The sequence below is a fragment of the Cryptomeria japonica genome, chromosome 3 (genome assembly GCF_030272615.1).
Source record: "Cryptomeria japonica chromosome 3, Sugi_1.0, whole genome shotgun sequence".
Lineage (NCBI taxonomy): Eukaryota > Viridiplantae > Streptophyta > Pinopsida > Cupressales > Cupressaceae > Cryptomeria > Cryptomeria japonica.
Genome location: NC_081407.1, coordinates 921525586 through 921548459, shown reverse-complemented (window position 1 = coordinate 921548459; position 22874 = coordinate 921525586).

Here is a 22874-nt window from a genome sequence, read left to right as displayed (position 1 = left end):
CAACTTTTAAAAGTTGTCAAGCAACTTTTCCACCATGAGGTCAAAATCCTTAATGTAGCATGGAAAACCCTAATATGGGAACACAGACCGAGGAGAGGGTAGTATAAGTATTTCCAAACCCTAAGTTAATGGGTTGGATGTTAGACATTGTACGGCCCAAGCAAAGTGACCTGACTGAGACTGCAATTTTGTTGCCAGTCGGTACAAATGGAGTAAAGGAAGATTGTTAATGGATTGATTTACATGCAAAACTATGTGGAGTGTCTTCTATGGTGTAAATACTTTCATTTTAAGCAATTATATTAGGTTTTGTTTTGTAAGTGTGGTGTGCTTGTAAATATCTTGTAAGTTGTCTTCTCACTGTCCAATTTTGGACTGGTTTGTGCGAATGGAATCATGAATCCATTTCCCATTGTGGAACCACCATGAAACCATGGGGAATGAGAGTGAAAACATTTTACTATATTTCAATGCAAGAAGGGCCCTTGAAAATGTAGGGAGGCCATCAAAAGACCCAATCCTAGGCGAGGCTGAACAGTGCTCGACTAGGAAGGGTTAAGTTGCAAAGGTCTTGGAGAGCAAGGTTGGTCAGAGGAGAGTGCACCCTTTGGAGGAGGTGTAGAGGAGCATGTGAAGCACCACTGGTGTGGAGGAGGATCCTCCACCAATCCAAACAAGGTGGCTTAAATACAAAACATACACTGTGACCCAGGCAGACCATAAAACCCTCATAAAACCCTTAAAAACCCCAAAATTCGCCCAAGGCACTGTATGGCCACTTGGAGGCCCAAAACCAAGGAAATCCTTGAGCCCTTGCAAAATTAATGGTAGTCTAGTTTGGGAGTTTGGGTAGTTTGTGCATTTTTTGTGAGAGGGAGCCCTAAAGGACCGAGTAGGAGGCCTAATTGGTCAAAATCCTTGTAGCCCTATTTTATAGGCAAAAACACAAAATAGTGAAATTGATAAGGGGTTGGGATCTTGAAACCTCTTGGGGGAACATGAATGGGTGGAAAAACCATGAAATAGACCTAACCTAACCTTTCTAAGACCTAGGAAGTAGTAGGACAAGCCAAGCCCTTATTAGCCATAGTAAGGGGTTTTGAGTCTCATGAGTAGGTGAGACCTTAGGAGCAGCATTGCAACTCATTGGTGGGTGGATTGGGTAAGTTCAGGGGATTCCTCAAGAAAGGGAATTCCTAGAGACCCTAGGGTGTGAAGAGAACACCAGGTGATCCAAGGGAAGGATCCAAGAGCATAGACTAGGCTAGTCTATCCCTAACACCATCCCATCACCTGAGAAGGATAGGCCAACTTGTGCATATTGCAAGAAGTAAAGTCATGATGAGCATCGATGCCACACAAAGTAAGTTGATGAGTTAAATAATCTTCTTAAGAAAAACAACATCAACTTGCCATTCGCCTACACAAAGAAGGATTCATCTCCTTCCTCTTCCTCACAATCTAAGGGAAAAGGGAAAGCATTTGTGGCTACAACAAGTTCTTCATAGTAGTGGATACTTGACTCAGGTGCCTCATATCACATGGGTTCTACAAAGAAGCAGTTTTCTTCATTGGAGCCATCTAATGTACCTCACATTTACATAGGTGATGATATACAAGTAGAGGTTGAAGGGAAAGGTTCAGTTGACATGGATGATGGAACATTTGAGAATGTTCTCTATGTTCCTAACTTGTCTACCAACCTTCTCTCTATCTACCAAATCACTCACTATGGGAATGGAAAAAAGGTTGAGTTTACACCAGATTCAGTTGTGGTAAAGGAACTTGATGATGATGCCTTGGTAGTAGTGGGACAAGTCAATGACAACTCAAGACTTTATTCATTCTCCCACTTTGTGCCAAGTTCACCTTCTAGGGCCTTGCTTACTCATTCAAATTCAGAAAGTAAGCTATGGCATGAGCAGTTTGGTCACCTCAACTACCACTATCTTCAGTAGCTTAGCACTAAAGACATGGTCACAGGTCTACCTTGAATTAGTTTTTCAGAGGGTGTATGTTCAAGTTGTTCCATGGGCAAGCATCCTGAGGAAAAGTTTGATAAAGAGAAAGCTTGGAGAGCTTTGGAAGTTCTTCAACTTGTTCACAGCGATGTAGCAGGTCCATTTCCAGCACCTTCATTTAGTAAGGCCCGCTATGTCCTCACCTTCATTGATGATTACTCCCACTTCACTTAGGTCTACTTTCTTATTCATAAGAGTGAAGTATTTGATAGATTTCAGGACTTCAAGACTCGTGTGGAGAAGCAATCCAGGAAAGTGGTGAAGATTCTTCACATAGATAATGGAAGGGAATATGTGAACAAAAGACTTGAGGATTTTTGTACATTTGAGGGGATTGATCTTCAACATTTTGTCACATACACTCCATAGCAGAACGGAGTTGCAAAATGCATGAATAGAACTCTCAAAGAAATGGCTAGCTATATGATACATGCATGTTCTCTTGATCCCGCTTTTTGGGCAGAGGCTATAAGTTGTGCCACACACATCCATAATCGGGTTCCTCACAAAGCTTTGCAAGGTATTACTCCTTTCGAGGCTTGGGCTGGTAGGAAACCGATTGTGAGACATTTCAGAGTCTTTGGGTGTCTAGCATGGGCTCCCATACCTCCACAGAAACGCAAGGCATTGGAACCTCAGAGTTTGCCTTGCATATTTGTTGGATATCCTAAGGGTGTTAAGGCATATAGACTGATGGATCCTGAGACACATGAGGTGTTCATTGAGAGGAGTGTTCACTTGGAGGAAATCTCTCCTAGCTTAGCCTCTCTACCTCCTCCACCTCTCTCCATTGTGGATAGTGATGCTAGTGATTCAGATGATGAGACTCCTTTAACTCTAACTCTCAGGGTTACACCTCTGCAGGGTCCACTTGCAGTTGAGGAGCCTTGTTCTCCACCTCCACCTAGACCTCATTGGGCTCGACAGACACTTGAGTCCACGGGTTCTCTTGTTGGGGATCCTGCAGATACACAGAGAACTCAATCACAACATCAAGATCTTCCACATGCATTCATTGCTACTTCTTCCGATCCACAAACATTTCGGGAAGCATCAGGGGTTCCTGAGTGGGACCAAGCTATGGAGGAAGAGTATAGTTCCTTGATGAGGAACAACACATGGGATTTAGTCCATCTCTCTAAGGGGAGAAAGATGGTTCAATGTAAGTGGATCTATCGGACCAAGTATGCTGCGGATGGTAGTGAGGATAAGTATAAGGCTCAGCTTGTTGCGAAAGGTTTCTCTCAAGTTGCAGGTGTTGACTATACTGAGACCTTTGTGCCAGTAGCCAAGATGAACTCCATTCGCTTGACACTTGCTATTACTGCAGCTCATGGTTGGTTTGTACATCAGATGGATGTGAAGCGTGCTTTTCTTCATGGTGACCTTGATGAGGAGATTTATATGGAGTGGCTGCAGGGTTTCATCCAAGATACTTCCTTGGTTTGTAGACTAAGGAAATCTCTCTATGGCCTTAAGCAGCCCCCCAGGGCTTGTTATGCCAAGATGGATTCCTTTCTTCTCTCAGCAGGGTTCACCAGGTGTCATTCTAATCCGAATGTCTATATTTTGCGACAGGATGACTCTCACTTGATACTTGTGCTCTATGTTGATGATTTGATCATTACAGGGAGTACCACATCCATCATTAGCAGGGTCAAATCTACTTTCCATGACAGATTTGCTATGACTGACTTGGGTCCTTTGTACTACTTTCTCGGGATAGAGATTTCACAGTCACCTTCCAGGATTACACTATCACAGCCCAAGTATGCTCTTGATCTACTTGCATGCTTTCATATGGCTGATTGTAAGCCTACACCGACTCCCTTTCTTTCTGGAGTCAAGCTTGAGGCTCAGTGTTCTTCTCCACCAGTTGATGCCACTTTTTATTGTCAGCTTGTGGGTAGTCTCATCTACTTGACCCATACATGCTTTGATATTTCATTTGCAGTTGGCATGGTTTCCCGCTTCATGCAGGAACCACATGAGCTTCATTGGAAAGCTGCCAAACGCATCCTTCATTACATCCAGGGTACACATCACTATGGGATTCACTATGCAGCAGGCATAGGACTTCGCTTGGTTGGTTACATAGACTCTGATTGGGCTGGCGATATTGATGATCATAAGTCTACTTCAGGTTACATTTTTCACCTTGGTTCAGGCCCCATTTGTTGGCAGAGCAAGAAGCAACATGCTATTGCTCTCTCTTCGACTAAGGCTAAGTATCAAGGCATTGTTAATGCAGCGACTAAGACCATTTGGCTCCAGCAGATTCTCATAGAGTTTGGGTTCACCACTCCATGACCGATAGTTCTACATTGCGACAATCATAGTGCTATTACAATCTCGAAGAACCCGGTCTAGCACTAGTGGACCAAACACATAGAGATTCATATGCACAATATCTGAGAGCTCATTCAGAAGTAGGTCATTGATTTGCAGTATTGTCCTACAGTGGAGCAGGTTGCTGACATATTCACCAAACCTTTTACCTAGAGTAAGTTCCAGCAGTTGCGAGCTCTCTTGGGGTAAGGGATGTGTCATTAGGGGGGTGTAAATAAATATTTATTATGGATATTATTACACTTTACTTAAGTTAACTTAGGATAATGCATTTCTTCATAGTTTGGATTTGAGACACTTAGGGAAGTGTGCACATAGGGATAGAGCTTGTATGAGAAATTCCACCTTTTCTGGTCTTGTTTTGTTGTTACACTCCACATTCGGTGGGTCATCCACCTCTTGTGGAATATTATACTATTTCTCCTACCTACCCCTAGTATTTCTTACCTACCCTTGTTTCTCATTGAGCCACATGTCATGATTGTGTGCTCGTACATCCATATGGCCTTGCCTATATAAGAAGGCCTATATTCATTGTATTGGTGAATCCAATTGATCATTTTCATATTGATGAGAATACAGTTTGTTCTTGTCATTCTTTTGTCTCTATTTTTATACTTTTCATTGTGCCCTTGATCTTGGCAAAATCTCACACATTTCCAAATCTATGCTTCATGTTTGCATATCTATTATGAAACTATCTATGCATGTTTTTTAATACCAATCTTATCTTATTAACTATAATTCAAATTATTAAATTTAGTACATTAAGTTAAGCAAAGAGTAAAGGAAATCCCAATATGCGTTTAGATCTTTCAATCACAGGTCTGAGGTTGATCTTGTAGGATCCTATTCCCACCTTAATGTATTTTGGTTGGAAATAAGTTAATTTGAATGTTTACATAATTAATCGAGTGAATCCTTATTTCCAACCTATATAGCTGGTAGAATCTAGATATGCCAAATTTGTTTACCTTCATATACCCTATACTACTCTTCTATTGACGTCTTTAATAGTTATTAAATTAATGACATTCAAAATAATGTTTAGGGCTTTTTTTCGTTTGATGGAAGAATGAAAAAGAAAAAAAAATCAATTTGGAATGGCATTGTTCTCACAAGTTGCAAGGTGGTTTAGGTTAGAAAGACTTAAGGAAACACAAAATAGATATTTTTGTTAAATAGATCCTTAAAGCGTTGAAATGTAATGAACTATGGGAGGTCTTTGTAAGAAATAATATTCAATTTGTTTTTCCCAAAAAAGAAAATACATGGAAGCGTTTCTTTATTTGACTTGTTCAAATGCAAATACCTAGCAGTTCCTATAGGATCTAATGTCTTCAGAAGTATTTGGAAGGCCTGGTAATTGGTTAAAAATAATGTTATAAATGGTGTTTTTCTTGAATATAGTAATAACCATCTATATTCTTACAATTCTATTTGGTGGAATCTCAATCATAAAGGTAAACCTTTAGCATTGCTACAAGGCCTCTTAGTTAAGAGTTGGTCCTCCAAAGGGGTCAAATTATTTAATGATATTCTCAATGATGGCCATTTAAAATTTTGGACCTTATTGAGTTGTGAATATAATTTTCCTCCTTCAAATTGGAATACATATTTCACTCTTTGGGAGGCTTGTAGAGTTTCTTAGCTCACAACATGTTGTATTTAGGAGAGTGACAATTTTAAAAGATGGTAATGCGTTGATGGTACTATCCTTCAAAAAGTGAATACTAGGAGTATGTTAAAATATTATGCAATAATACTTCTATTTTTTACTATATAAATAAGGCTTAAAATATTTCATTGACTCATAAAGAATGGCATAGAATTTTTAGCAATCTATGGTCTAATACTCTTAAGCCTAAAAAGGCATGTTTTCAGTGGCTATTAATCCTTAAAAGGCTCCACCATAAAATTAACTATACTTATATTGAGATTTGTAGAATTTGAAGGGAACCTAGAGCCATAAGACATAGGTGTTGTTGGTTCCCCAAAAGGGGTTTACACTACAGCGGGGTAGAGACCAAGCCGATTCTTCTAAATATCTATGGAGAATCCAACTCCAACTGTTAAAATCCTCAAGAGCTTGGACCAACTGACAAGGGTTTGCAAACCCTTCTACACTTTGGGCTCTGCAAAACCCAGAAGGGTGATCCCTTAAAGCATTTGCAACCTCTGCACCATTCTACCAAATGATATTAAAACAAAGAAGATAATCTCATTTAAAAGGGCTCGACAAAGATGGAGAATGCTATAGAATGGCTAGTTCTCTGTAATTCTCAACCATATTTGGAGCATAAGATGTATTCTAGTAAACATAAATATGTGTAAAAATGAAAAGATATTTTGATATTCAGCAAATTAATAGCAAGTTGTCTGTGAGTTTTGAGCACAAAACTAACACTTAAGACAATTATGGGTCATGACCTGTGCCTTATCCATTGGGTACCAGAATTTATAAGACATAAAATGAAAATATAACATAATTTTATCTAATAGCATGAGATATTAAGAAAATATTGCTTTACAATGTTTCTCATATGCATATCCCAACCCAAACTCCTTATCTGAATCCCTGCATAAGTCCTACCACTCTGCAACTATAGTCAAGAATTTAATTGACCCCTTAGATCAAAGCATGAACATAAAATACATACACTACAATAGTGCAATGAATGAGAAAACCTTTGATTCTACTCATTCAAAAACATGATAGAATCACACACTAGAGAAATGGGTTTGAAACATGTTTTTAATCACTTAATCTGCTACCTTCTGTTACAAAACATTTTACATATAACTCCTTCAAGAACCTGCATAAAATATGACCCCAGACTCACTCTATTTACTTTGTAAATGACATTTACAACTTTCTACCTTCACCTAGACTCGCTATACATGACCAAGAAACTAGAACAAAATTTTGCACCAAAATTTTTAGACCCCGTCTCATGGCCTTGAATTCTCTTTGATAGAAACAAGGGAGCAAACAAGATTTGAGCTAGAGGAGACACTTGTCACAAGCCTATAAGACTACTTGTTATTCTAACGAGGCTCACCTTATGTGAACGATTTTGTTTAGATTTTGTTGTTCCTTGACTACAAAACTTCATCTTTAGAATCACTTTTCAGACACTGGGTCATTCTGTTTTGAATTACTCGCAGAGATAGTTCCTTGATTTACCTTACTGAGAATCCCTGATAATATGCATCCTCTAATCTTGTTGACAAGCCCTTGATCATTCCATTTCCAACTTAGAAATTATCCTTATCCCTTTATGCCTCTGAAAATCTTAACTTCTCATTGCAGTGGCAATGAAACTTGCTGAGATGGCTCCCTTGGAATTACCAGTTTTGCTTGTTAATGTTGTGAGATTTTATCAAGATCTAGAGGCAATGGAAATCACAAATAAGAGAGACAAAATATATGATAGGAATAAATTGTATTTTATCAAGATGAAAAATATGATCAATTGGATCATTACAAGATGTTCAATGATTGCCCGTATGTCTGTACAAACAATATAGATGAGCCCTCTTATATAGGCAAGGCTATATGGATATGTGAGCACACAAACATGACATGTGGCTCAATAAGAAACAAGGGTAGGTAGGAAATAGGTGTGGGTAGGTAGGAGAAGTAATAAAATATTCTACATGAGGTGGAATGTAACAAGAAGTTAAGATCAACACCATAAAAGGTGGAAATTCTCCTATACACACTATCCCAATGTGGCACAAACACCCAAGTGTCTAATACCCAAACTACTATTAAATGCATGTACCAAAGTAAACTTAAGTATAGTATAATAATATCCAAGATGAATAATTATTTACACCAACACCCCCCCCCCCTTAAGTGCAACTTAGGGGAATGCACTAAAGTCTACAATGCAACTAAGCAATGCAAGATGGGTCCCGGCTATGAGGCCATGTTAGGTACCCATGTACAAATGCAAATGCAATCTCCCATAAATGGAGAAAGAGAGAAAAACCTAATGGGAAAAAACCCTCCCCCAAAAGAGAGATGAAGAAAGCACACAATTCTCTCAATGATGAATCTCCTACAAAGATGGTCCAATGATGTTGACCAAAATACCTCCCCATAAGGAAGAAAGAGAGTCAATGTTGCACCAATAATGTCAAAGTGTGACAAAACCAAGTACCAAGTCAATGACGATGAATCACTTGTTGCAACAAAATGAAGATCAGGCATGGAGACAACTTGCTTTGAGCATCATCTGGATACTCGTAAATGTCATAAATATTGGTATAGTCCAAGTCTCATGAGAGCCATGCACAAATGTGTACAATCTAAGTCTCAACTGGATCCATGCACCAAGTCTCACAAGATATTCCTAATCTAAGTATACAAGAGGATTACATCAAATAGTCAACAATGACAAGATACAAAGAGGTGTGACACTTTATGATAGTACGAGTACAACATTTCTCAAGAAAGAGCATACATCATGATAAAATATTCAAATGTGGAAACATGAAAATGATGCCACCAATAAAGAAGCTTTGTAGAATACTACAGATAAAGATGCCTTCGAATGGAATTTCACCAAGAGATATAAATGAACAACTGACCCCCCATAAAAATATCATTGAAAATAATGGCAAAGTGGACCTATAATTTTAATGATTACAACTTCTCAAAATGAGATATAAGAGACTTCAACAAATACTGCTAGTGATCTAAACTGAGATCCAAGCAAAATACAAGTACCAAATAGGCCAAAAATGACCAAATACTGAAAGTATAATTTCTACTCAAAATCACTGCAAACTAATGGTTTATTATGAAAGTAGATGAAAAATTATGCACTTTCAAAAAAGACGGCACCTAAAAAGGAGTCCATATGAGCCCAAACGAAGCCTCCAAAGTTATAAAAATCGGGATTTCATGATTTCCGAAAAACCTCTATCCGAAAAATAGAAAACTCTTGCACCACTGTATAGATCACAAAATTCTACCCCCCAAAAAAAAAAATTCTCAAAAAAAGGAGTTTGGATGAGTGAGATATCACTATTTGAAAATTGTCTACAAAATTATAAATCTGGAACATTTCCGTCGCAACTTCAAACTTCAAATATCTCTAGATTTGGCCTCCAAAGTCCGATTTGGATGAAACAAAAGGCAAAACCAACTGTTTTGGACCTCCTCAATCCAATGGTAACCTCAAATTTTACCCATAAAGCTTCAATAATAAACTCCAATAGAAAGCTCCAAAAAACACAACCTCAAATAGCATCAAATTTCTCTCAATTGACAAACCAATGACACTCAATGGCTCTGATACCATGTGAGAATTTGCCAAGATCTAGAGGAAATGGAAATCATAAATAAGCGAGAACAAAACAGATGATAGGAATAAAATATATTCTTTCAAGATGCAAAATATGATCAACTAGATCATTACAAGATGTTCAATGATTGTATGTATGTTTGTACAAACAATGTAGATGAGCCTGCTTATATAGGCAAGGCTATATGGATATGTGAGAACACAAACATGACATGTGGCTCGATAAGAAACAAGGGTAGGTAGGAAATAGGTGTGGGTAGGTAGAAGAAACAATAAAATATTCCACATGAGGTGGAATGTAACAACAAGATAAGATCAACACCATAAAAGGTGGAAATTCTCCTATACACACTATCCCAATGTGGCACAAACACCCAAGTGTTTAATACCCAAACTACTATTAAATGCATGTACCTAAGTAAACTTAAGTATAGTGTAATAATATCCAAGATGAATAATCATTTACACCAACAAATGCAACTCGACCCAAAAACAACCTTTTGAACAGGTCTTTTGAAAATCAGTCGGCATTCATGTGTCTCAACTTGTTTTCCTTTATCCCATGTTGACAAGCTTAGTTCTTTCTACCTTTATTTTCCCGTGAGAGTGATAAGAAAGTAGCCTGATTCACCCTTTTGAAATGTGTTCTAAATTTACACCGTAGATCTTATCTATCCTGGTTCATCATACGATCACCATCAGTCAATTTGATATTGACCTTCAAATGTTGAAAGTGGGTCCTTCAAAAACCTAACTAAGCATCACCAAATCACCTTCCAACTCAACTCTGTCAGTGGCCCCACTATCAAAATTACTCGCTATGCCTGGAACATGTGGCATCATCTCATGATGTCATGATCTTTAACTTCCCTACATCTTCCTTCGCAGGACTGCAAGGGCTATTAAATATGTTTTCTCTTTATGTGTCAGCCACAATGACTACCTAACATTTTCTGCTAACCTTCGAGCACCTTTCTACTTGGGTTAAAACATCCTCATCCACTTGATGCATACGCAAATTTATGGGACTTTTAGTAGCTCGATAATTAATCATAGAGACATCAGCCGAAATATTAAGGTTGGACTTAGGAAAATCTATCAACGCCCGCTAAAAATATCAAAGGGGCCCGTCCATAGGAAAAGAATGTAGACTTAGGAAAAAAATTTAGGATGACAAAAGAAATAGTGCCTAGGAAAGGAAACATGGTCCCTTCGACAATGAAAATGACCCTCACTTTTAAGGGAAAAAGGTAATGAAGAAATATAACAAGCTTTGGGTTTTGAATAAAAGACATACTCGGATATACATAAACCTCAAACCCTAAACCTTGAGGGAAAGAATAGAGAGCATCATTAATTCAAAATGACTAATATTTTGATAGGGATGCTAAATTTTTGCATAGTCATCTTCAGGACTATCAGTGGTTCTGGTTGGGGACAATCATCACTTAGGGATGATGTGAGAGTCCAAATGCTTAGGTGGAGTAGACAAAAGTAGAAAAAAACAAAAGGAAATCACTTGGACTGGGCAACTCAAACAGAAAAGGAAACCTATTCTAATATGTGCAAGGCCTAATCTACTACTCATGGAAAAGAAATACTTCAAAAGAAGTAAAATTCTGAGAACTGTTCATGAATAGGAAGTTCAAGGATTTCATCTATCATTTCTTGGAGAAAATAAAAATCTTCTCCCCACTTGTTTTGAATCAAATATTGGTCTAACCAGAGGGTATTAAACTTACCATGCTTCCCTTTGTCTTCCAATCTAGCCTTCCACATCAAGACCAAATCCCTTACTCGAAAACTCCTTATAGTTGCTTCTTATACAAGTTCATGACCTGCATTTGAGGTTTAGTATTTTTATATTATCTTCTCTTCTAGTTCCATTACATTTCATCAAAGCTTCAACCCTCAACTATATCTCAGTTTCCATACTATCACCACAAGTTTGGATAAACTTCTACATCTCCATTGGGTGGTAGAGTCAACCTACTTTTCTCTGCACCCTACATTGTAGTTTGGAAAGTCAGACTATAACTAATGGCCCAAGGCCACAAAAAATGAAACACCAGTATTTACCCTTATCAGAAGTCTGATTCTCATCTATATTTGAGATCAATAACTTTAAAATATTACTGTATATATACTGACCACATACATAAATATTTGTAAACTATAATTTAACCATGTGCCTGACATCATTCATGCCTCCTTTGATCAAATACTCACTCAACTGGCATGAAACTAAAAAAAAATTCTTGGTTTCTTGCACATCACTACTAGCAATGACAAATATAATTCCTTGATTAGTTTGAAGAATTATTCCCTCATCATAAAAACTATGCTCACAATAGTCTAAAATGTTTTCATCATTACCATCACAACCAGTGATAGGAGAAAATTCACCTTCATTAATCAACATCAAATCAAAAATCACATCTTGTTCAACATTTAAGATGTATGGATTCTCAATTGTCTCTTCATACAAATGATTAGAAACCAGATGAAAAACCTCCTTAAAAATACTATGGCAAAGCACTAGTTGATCCCTATCTGCATCCTCATTAAACAGTGCATTAAAAGTTTCATTGAAACCACTTCCCATCTCAAGTTCACATTCATAATCATTAGGTAAAAAGGAATCACAATCTGAGCTATAACAACTCTTAGCATTATAGTCCTCACAACAAAAATATTCAATTTTATGATCCTCATAGGCTTCAGCAAGATCATCATCACTATTTTGACCCCTTTGAGCTTCATCTTCTCCTACCACTCTTGCTATTTCAAAAAAAATATCATGATTAGAAAATTGAGGAACAATCTGATCCATTGCATGAAAAGTAGTTTGTAATGGGACAACTAGTGTGTTATTACTTATAATATTTATTTTAGGCATATATACCTGAACTAACTCTTCACTGGCATCACTCTGGATAAGTTCATGTGGCATAAGCATAGGCTTAATCATACCTTCTTCAATGGAACATACCATGGAATTCTCTAGCTTAATAGCATCATCAACCAAAAATGGTATGTCATTATTCAAGTTTTCATCATCATACATAACCAATTCCTGGGAGAATGAACTCATGTCATCAAAATTTTCTTCATCAAATGTATAACTTTCTAATTCTCCTTTATACAAGCTGTATATGGTGAAAATGGATAGCAATAAACAACAATATTGAAAGACTAAAATGGATTCAACCACCAAACCCTAGCCTAACAATGAACAAAGATCCACCATAACATATGAAGATAACCTAAGACAATGCAAATAACTCAAAATCACAAAGATTATACCATCACATGTCCACTAGGGTTTTGATCTCCATTCTTCCTATCTCCATTGATCTTGTTTGATATGCTTGCTCTCAGATTTTTTGTATGCACAAGAGCTCAACAAAGAACGGAATGTGGTTGCAAGTAGAATTGTAGTGTAGCCAAGTCCTCCAAAATCAGTCATTAGGGTTTGTCATTGAAGAAAGCATCTCCTTAAATAGAAGACACAATAAGAAATGGAGGGTTAAGATTGAGAGGTGTAAAAAGAGAGGTCGGCTAGGATTAGAGGGTAGGTATAAGAAATACCAAAATAATGAAAGAGGTAGGTAGTGTAGGAAATAAGAGATGAATGACATGTGTCATGTGTGGAAAAGGATAATGAATTAATTAAATAAATAAAGATTTATTTAATTAATAGAAGAAGTAGGACAATTAAATAAATAAAATATTTATTTAATTTAGGAAAGGGATAATTTAAATAAATAAATGTATTTATTTAAATGAGAAATAAGGCTAGAAGAGGATAAATGAATTAATTAAATAAATAAAGATTTATTTAATTAATAGAAGAATTAGGCTTAGATAATTAAATAAATAAAATATTTATTTAATTAGACATGACAATTTTGAGTGTCTACATTTTGCCCCTCTTTGAGACAATGCGGCTTGTCGCGTTGTTTCAAAGAAGATAAGATGAACTGATACAGAGTTGCCCCAAGATGGGAATTATATGCCCCCTCGAGAGATTGGATGAAAATATCTGAAAAGATTGCAGACAATCTCTCGATAAGAAAGATGGGATAGAATGGACTGAGTGGATAATGTGACAAAGTCACAGGATGAAGAATACTGACTCGGGAAATGAAGGCCAGGGCTAGGGTAGGCTATAAGATAGACCACGGGAAAAAGACATCCTCATTGTCATCCACACCCTTAGAAGATCACAGTGCAGAGCGAGAAAAGAGCAGCAGCAGCCAGCAGCGATGGCATTCATTCATAGATTTGACCGTGTCCGCCGATTCCAGCGACCAGCCGATGCAGGAGAGCCGGTAAGTACCCAAAAACCTCCTCGTACTTTCACGCATTTCGAGTTTTGTCATAAATGCATGTTTAGGAGCAATAAATGCGCTAGGAATAGGATAGTTTAAAAGTGCAAAAATGCGCAACCGCGTCTGTGTCAGCGCCAGGCGCGTCTGTGTCCAACAGGCGCGTCTGTGTCGGGTCTAGGCGCGTCTGTGCCTGGAACCGCGTTTGTGTTGAATGCGGACGCGTTTGTGAAATGTAGCAGCGTCTGTGATTTTTAGTAGCGTTTATGTCATGTAGGGACGTCTGTGTTCCCTGGTCGCGTTTGTGTCTGGCATAGGAACGTTTGTGTTCAGAAAGCGCGTTTGTGTTGCAGAGGCACATGTATGCAGTCTATAAGCGTGTTTATGAGTTAAAAGAGCGTGTGTGTTGAAAAAGTGCGGTTGTGTGTTTAAATGCATGGTTTTAGTCTTTTAGGTCAAATCGGCAGTTCTGTGATGAACATACGCTGTCGATTGGATAAGCTGCTGAGAGGATACACTCAAGTAGGTCCTCTAGGAAGATTAGGATAGATCAAGGCACTTTGTGATGAACAGGGAGCACCAAGATAGACAGCACTTTGTGATGAACAGGGAGTGCGAAATGTGAGTGACACTTTGTGATGAACAGGGAATGTCACACACGTAGTACTTTGTGATGAACAGGGAGCACTACTTAGGGTAGATAGCAACACTTTGTGATGAACAGTGAGTGTCACTAGGATAGATAACCAGATGCATTTAGGTAGCGAGTAGCATTTTGTGATAAACAGTGAATGCCACAATAACTGACATGATTGAGTTGCTTGATTGCAGGAGTATTTGCCGATGTTGGAGTCACGGGAGAGATTCCCATCGACTCAGAGACTGCGACCAGAGTTGTCGATCCAGGACATGATTTCCATTGAGGAGATGGGTCTCACACATATGCTCTATGTGCCCGAGTTTCGGGCAAACATGGGGTTGCTGACTGCGTTGGCCGAGAGATGGCACTCAGAGACATGCACGTTTCACCTGCCGATGGGTGAGATGACAGTGACATTAGAGGATGTATATAGGATTCTACATGTTCCTATTGATGGAGAGTTGATTCCCTACGACCGTGACGGTGACAGGGAGGCATTGAGACGGGTTTTTCAGGATCCTGAGTTGGAGATGCGAGCAGGTCATGTAGCCTGGGACACCATGACTGCCACAGGATTAGCATTGCCGGCAGTTGTTGGGGGAGTCATCAGTGGATATTTGTGTCCAGACAGGGCCACACGAGGATTGGCAGTGGGCTGGGGAGGGGCCTTGGAGACGCTGATGGCAGAGCACACTAGGTATGCATGGGGGCCATGTGTCCTAGCACATTTGTATTATGAGCTGCATCAGTTTGTATACCACGGATCAGTGGGTTTGGGTTGCGGCATGACTCTCTTGCAGGTGTGGGCCTATGAGCACCTTCCCATCACACGGCCGATTCACTTCAGAGGCAGAGGACAGGGACAGAGTTTTGTGCACCTGTATGCCATGATTACATCCCAGCCTCGGATTGGGAGATTGGAGCACTGGAGGAGAGTTATTGATGATATTGACATGGTGATCTGGAGGCCGTATCTAGGATGCGAGGAGTGGGAGGATGATGCAGTGGAGCTGCCCTACACCTTCCGGAGTAGGTACCTGATTGGGCGGACGCCCTATATATTAGAGAGACAGCTGGTGGACAGGGTATGCAGGCAGTTCGGGCGGATCCAGCGGATGCCATGAGGCTTGGGCATGTATGCCCGGACGGTCAGAGATCAGGTGCAGTTTGGCCCACTGCTATCATATGATCAGGCAGTGATGCAGCTAGCGGAGATGATGCCGATGCCATGGGACATGTGGCCAGAGGTAGATGATGCAGGGATGGACGCAGAGTACTCTGCGTACTGGGCAGAGCATCCATTTCCTAGATTGACAGATCCAGCAGAGCCAGTGGATGGAGAGGGTGGAGGAGAGGATGATGATGGAGGAGGGGATGGAGGTAGGGGCCGGCGGAGGCAGAGGGGAGTGGTGGGAGAGAGACGGGTAGCACCTCGGAGGGAGGGAGGACAGGAGAGAGCAGCTCCAGTGGTGAGAGGACGGGGTGGACTGCCCCTACAGGTGCCAGCAGCACAGGGTCCCAGAAAGGGACAGAGACAGGTGCAGCCAGAGGGACAGAGACAGGTACAGCCACAAGTACCTATACAGGCACAGGGATAGGTGCAGGAAGAGGCACAGGGACAGGCACCTGTAGAGGAGGAGCCACAGGCAGGGACGGAGAGCGGAGACTTTGAGGAGGATGAGGTGGTGAGGCTGCGGGAGATCTGCCAGGGCCAGGCAGATGAGATTGAGGATTTGGTTCGAGAGAGGAACCGCCTCAGGATCAGGGTCCGAGACACAGAGCGGGAGAGGGATCAGGCCATCCAGAGATACACAGAGGCCGAGACAGCTCTGAGGGCAGGTAGGCCGGCAGCAGAGGATGCAGGGGCAGGCTACGCATATGTTTTGCGAGCTGGAGAGGAGATCGCCTACTGGAGGGATCTATACTATGCAGTCGTGCCAGCAGATCAGCGGGCTAGGAGCTTCCATAGATCGTCGCGCACAGCGACGGCTACGGGAGGGAGCCGCAGGAGACAGGCATCCAGCGGTGGGGTCATGGGGCCTCCACCACCACCAGAGAGACAGGGGGATCCTGGGGCGGGTCCATCTACAGCTTAGACTCCGTCGAGGCGAGGCGGCTCCGAGGGAGGGATTTCCTCATAGCTATAGTGGGCTCCCATTGTATCAGTATATGTACCATTATTGTATTGTAGACACCTGCGGGTGATTCTTTTGTAGCCATATGATTCTTTTGACATCATTGTATTATGACACATTTGATTATATATGAGATGATTCATTTTTGCGGTAGCTATATGCATGTGTACCTATGTGATGAAATGTTCTTATGTGATACCTGTTTTATGATATAGATGCTTATATGATGCAATGCAATACATCTTTGTTCTTTTATGTTGTATATGTGATGCATGATGCAAATGTAAATGTATGTAATGCAAATGAATATGATAATGCAAATGATTATTTACTTAATGAAAATGTGAGATGTGCTAACAGGTGTTGTATGCAGGATGTGATGCAATTGTGATATCTATATGTATGTATGAAATGCTTATATGTGGTGATGCAGGTGCAACTACATGAAATGCAAATGTTTTTTGGTGTGTCATTATACTCAGTCATGTGATAGCGGGCTACGCAGACTCGAGAAGGACAATGGAAGTCAATCAAGAAAGGGGGATGGAAGACAAAAGATATGAACGTGAAAGAGCTTCTTGTGCGTTATCATCATTGAGCTTTATTATGGCAGAACAGGTTATGACAATCGAGGCATTTGTTCGGCCCAGAAAGTCATTGTACCTGTTTGCATGGAGATAAGATAGTCACAAACAAGGAATGCCCCAGTTCATACTAGACTCACAGTGTCCTCATATCCTTGGACAAGTCATAGCATTACTAAAAGACAATCCACAGACAGCAAATGCAAATAGGTGACGATACCCCATCCTCGCCTTTCTAGTCAAAGACATCCTGGAGATAGAATCTCTAGTCAAAGACATCCTGGAAAAGCTAAAAGACATGTCACCAAAAGATAAAATCAAAAGAAAACCAAGACTCGACACCAACATCCACTGTAGTCCTCAAGTTTAGTGTCTCTTGTCACTTGTTTAAGTCTTATTCGATTGTGGTCACAATGTTCACTTTCACAAAAAGGATAGATAGCACTGAACCATAATGTTGTCCGAGTCTGTTGAAAGATTCGATTTGTTGAAGCCCATTGTTGCTGCTGTGTCTCATCTGAAACTGACTGAATCCATGAAACTGATACTTTATTGCAGAGAATATGGAACTTTATTGCGGATCTATGATGCAAATGCTGATTTATTGCGGATTGTGCGTGGACAGACTGAAGAAAGCTGAAAGAAACTGTACTCCTCGAAACATGTGATGTTCTCAGTTTCACATCCATTACTAGACGTAGGAATTGGCCGTAGTCACAGATAGGATCTGATTTATTATGGATGGAAAAGGGAGGGTTATGGATGGCTAACCAATCTTAGGTAGATCAATAACAAGCCATGATGGGAATGGGCAAGTTTATTGTGAGTGAATAGGTTGTGAGTGTGTGCGAAGTGAAAGGATGAAAGTGAATCCTGAAGGAGGGAGGAGCAATGTCTCTACGCATGGCGCTGGGAACCCAGTTTTCACCATGGTACTTGCCCAGGGCGCCACCGAAGTGGTTTTCACCGTTGGACGAAATTATTTCTCTTTATTTTTTTCAATTTTTCAATTTTTTTGTTGTCACAAGGCGCCTGTTTGCCAGGTTTTCACCGAGTAACGATTTTTTTGTTTTTATAATTTTTTTGTATTTTTGAAAATTTTTGATTTTTTTTTGTATTTTTGAATTAGGATGCTCTGAAAAGCTATGTGTAGAACCTGCGAAGGTGCATGCTGTTGATAGGATCCTCCAAGGATTCACCTTCTGTAGTTGAGAGCTGATATGCCCTAGATCCATATGCTGCTGTAATGATGTAAGGACCAAGCCAGTTGGGTTCAAATTTGCCCTTCTTATCTCTGTCTTGCTGATTCTTGGGGTTCTCTCTAAGGACTAAGTCACCTACCTCAAATGTGCGAGGCTTGACCTTGTGATTGTAACTGCGACTCATTCGTTGTTGGTAAGCCTTGAGATGATTAAAAGCAGTGTGTCGTCGTTCCTCCAGCAGTTCTAGTTCTTGTAAGCGAGAGACCCTGTAGTCTTCATCGTTGATTATGTTTCTCAAGGAGACCCGTAAAGAAGGTAACTCGACCTCAATAGGCAAGATGGCTTCAGCACTGTAGACAAGTGAGTAGGGTGTAGCTCCTGTAGGTGTGCGGACACTGGTACGATAGGCCCAAAGTGCTGGATTGAGTTGGACATGCCAGTTACGGCCAGCGTCGTCAACTGTCTTTTTAAGTATTTTGAGAATTGTTTTGTTAGATGCCTCAGCTTGGCCATTACCTTGGGGGTAATATGGTGTGGAGAAACGATGAGAGATATGGAAGCACTCACAGAGTTCACGAACATCCTGGTTCTTGAAAGGATGCCCGTTATCGGTGATAATGGAAGTAGGAATCCCGTATCGGCAAATGATGTAGTTTAGGATGAAAGTAGCGATTTGTTTCCCAGTAACTTGTGTGAGAGGCACGGCTTCAATCCACTTTGTGAAATATTCTGTGGCTGTGATAATGAATTTATGTCCATTGGAAGAAGGAGGGTGAATCTTGCCTATGAGATCGAGTCCCCACTGAGAAAAGGGCCAAGGAGATGCCAGTGGCTGTAGTTCCTGTGCTGGTGCATGTATAAGGTCTCCATGAATTTGACACTACTTACACTTCTTGACAAACTGATATGCATCTTTTTCCATAGTAGGCCAGTAGTATCCAGTCCTGATGAGTTTCTTGGCCAAGGTAGGACCACTAGTATGCGGACCACATATCCCTTCGTGTACTTCTCGTAACGCAATCTGAGCTTCATCACTCTCTAAACATCTAAGAAGGGTGCCATCTAGACCTCGTCGGTATAGGATATCAGCTAGGATAACGTATCGGGAGGATTGGCGAATGAAAGTGCGGCGTTGGTTGTTCGATAGATCGGGAGGTAAGATATTGTCGTGAAGGTATGTGAATATGGAACCATATAACTGGGATTCAGGACCAACAACACATATCATTTCCGTAGGAGTGATCTCATATGATGGAATCAGCAGGTTGTCAACCAGGAACTCATAGCAGGTCTCATTTTGCGGCAGATCAATGAGCGAAGCAATTGTAGCCATGGCATCAGCAACACGATTCTGTTCTCTTGGTATCTGCTCAAACTCTATCTTTGCAAAGTGCTGTTTCAGATCATCTACCAGTTGTTTGTAAGGCATTAGCTTTTCATCTTTTGTTTGATAATCATCAGTTGCTTGACGGATGACAAGTTGAGAATCCCCAAAAACACGAAGTTCTTGGATCTTCCACTGAACTGCAATTCTTAGCCCCGTTGTTAATGCCTCGTATTCCGCTATATTGTTGGTGCAAGGAAATGATAAGCGGTATGACTTTGGTATAGAATCACCTTGGGGAGTTATAAAGAGTATACCCGCTCCTGCCCCATGCTGTGTGTATGAGCCATCAAAGTATAGTTGCCATGGCTTTGCAGGTGATATTGTTAGAATGGACTCATCTGGAAATTCTGACTGTAGAGGAACATCATCTATCATGGGAGCATCTGCCAATTGATCTGCAATGGCTTGTCCTTTTATGGCTTTTCTGTCCACGTATTCAATGTCGAATTCACTCAAAATCATTACCCACTTGGCCAGCCGCCCAGTAAGTGTAGCTTTGTTGAGAAGATATTTTAGTGGATCAATTCTGGCAATCAACTTGGTCTTGTGAGTAAGCATGTAATGTCGTAATTTTTGTGAAGCAAAGACCACAGCGAGACATGCACGCTCAATTGGTGTGTAGTTCAGCTCATATCCCACCAATGTGCGACTGATATAGTAGACTGCTTTTTCCTTGCCGTCAGGTATTTGCTGTGCTAGGAGTGCCCCCAGTGCTGTTGGAGTAGCTGATATGTAAAGTAGCAATGGTTGATCTTGAATTGGTGGCATCAAAACTGGCGGGTTCAAAAGATAGTCTTTAAGTGCCTGAAAAGCCTGTTGACAGTTCTCATCCCATTTGAACTTAATGTTTTTGTGTAGCAGGTGCTGGAAAGGATTGCACTTATCTACAAGTTGTGCTATGAATCTTCGTATGGACTGGAGTCTCCCTTGTAAAGACCGAAGTTGACTGATATTCTTGGGTGGCGGCATGTCCAAGATAGCCTTGACTTTTGCTGGATCAGCTTCTATTCCTCTTTTAGACACAATGAATCCTAGGAGCTTCCCGGAGGTTACTCCAAAGACACATTTCTTTGGGTTTAATCTTACCTTGTATTTTTCCAGCCTATCAAAAGTAACTGAAAGTATATCCAAGTGTGTATTTCTATCTATTGATTTAACCAAAAGGTCGTCAACATAATCTTCCACCGTTACATGCATGAGATCATGGAAGATAGTAGTCATGGCTCGTTGATACGTGGCACCTGCATTTTTCAGCCCAAAGGGCATGACATTCCAACAGAAGGTTCCCCATGGACAAGTGAATGATGTTTTATGTTGATCTTCAGGTGCAATCCTGATCTGATTATATCCAGAAAATCCGTCCATTAAAGATAACATCTCATGGCCTGCTGTGAGATCAACAATTAAATCAATGTTTGGTAATGGGAAATCGTCCTTCGGACAAGCCTTGTTGATATCCCTGAAGTCTGTACATATTCGGATGCTGCGATCTGGTTTACTAACAGGTACTAAGTTGGAAATCCATTTAGGATAATCAATTGGGCGTATGAATCCGACATCCAATAATTTCTCCAGTTCTGCCTTGACTAGCAATGCCACTTGTGGATGCATTTTCCTCAATTTCTGTTTTATAGGTTTTGCCCCCGGTTTGACTGTTAAATGATGCATTACTAAATCGGGGTCTAGTCCAGGCATATCAGCATAAGACCATGCGAAGTTGACTTGTCGTTCCTTAAAGAAGCTTATGAACCTTGCTTTCTTGGCCTCTGTCAATGATTGAGCCAAAAATATGTTGTGTGGAACCTCTGCTGTACCAATGTTTGTCTTTATAGTCTCCTCTACCAACATGGATGATTTTTCCTCGTATGATGCTGGGAGAATGTCAAGCCTTCCATCTTCGGGCGCCTCAGAGAGGTTTTCACCCTCAGATACGTCCTTTCTTTTTACTTTTTTAGAGTCAGAGAGCGCCACAGTGTGGTTTTCGCCATAAGACCCTTGTTTTGTTTTTATTTTCACATTTTTGCGACTAGAAGGCCTGACACCCTCACCAAAGTATGCCATGTTATTAAGCTCTATGGCATATCCTGCTTTATGGTCTCCAAGAGGAAGATCATCGCGAATGCTAAGATAATCAACAATAGCTTCATCATTTTGAAATGTATCAAACTATGGTGGTCCATCCTGATCCCAATCAATGAGTTGGGGGTGAACGAGGGGAAGGTCTTTAGTGTTTTTAGAGTCCGCAAGGCTAATAGTGAAGATGTGGTTATATTCAGGTATGTCAAGGTAGTCATCGAGGTCGTCAATGGCACTCTCCTCATCAGTGTCGATCGTGAGTGAGTCCAAATTATCATCACTAGTAGCACCCTCAGGGACAGGTGTCCTCATCCTATGTGATCCTGACCTAGGGCCCTGAAACGAAGCTTGTGCGGGATCCTTATGGGTCGGTTCTTGACCAACTCTGAATTTCTTGTAAAACTCCTCCTCCTCTGTAGGTTCATTTGGCTCTCTAAATGTCTCATTGAGTTCATAGTCGCTGGAGGATTTGTCTGAACCCCATTCCCACTCATTGGAGTCTGTGGAATAATTATCCTCTTGTTGAACTTCAGCCACTTTGACTTGCCATATCTGTTTTGTTCTTTTATTGTGAATCTTGGGATTTAGAAAACCAAGCCCCTTGGAGCGTTCCCTTCTTGTAGTTAGCTCAGGTTGTAAAGGCTCCATGACACCTTCTTTGCGTAGTCCGAGAGGGCTTTTTCCATCATACCCGAATCTCTGCAGAATTTTGAAACCTTTACCATAGTTTTCACAGGGTATTATAATTTGATCATGTGTATCATCTTCAGCGTCCTTATATAGCATTTTATATAAATTTTCTTCCTCTAGTTCGCCCCAATTTTTGAAAGA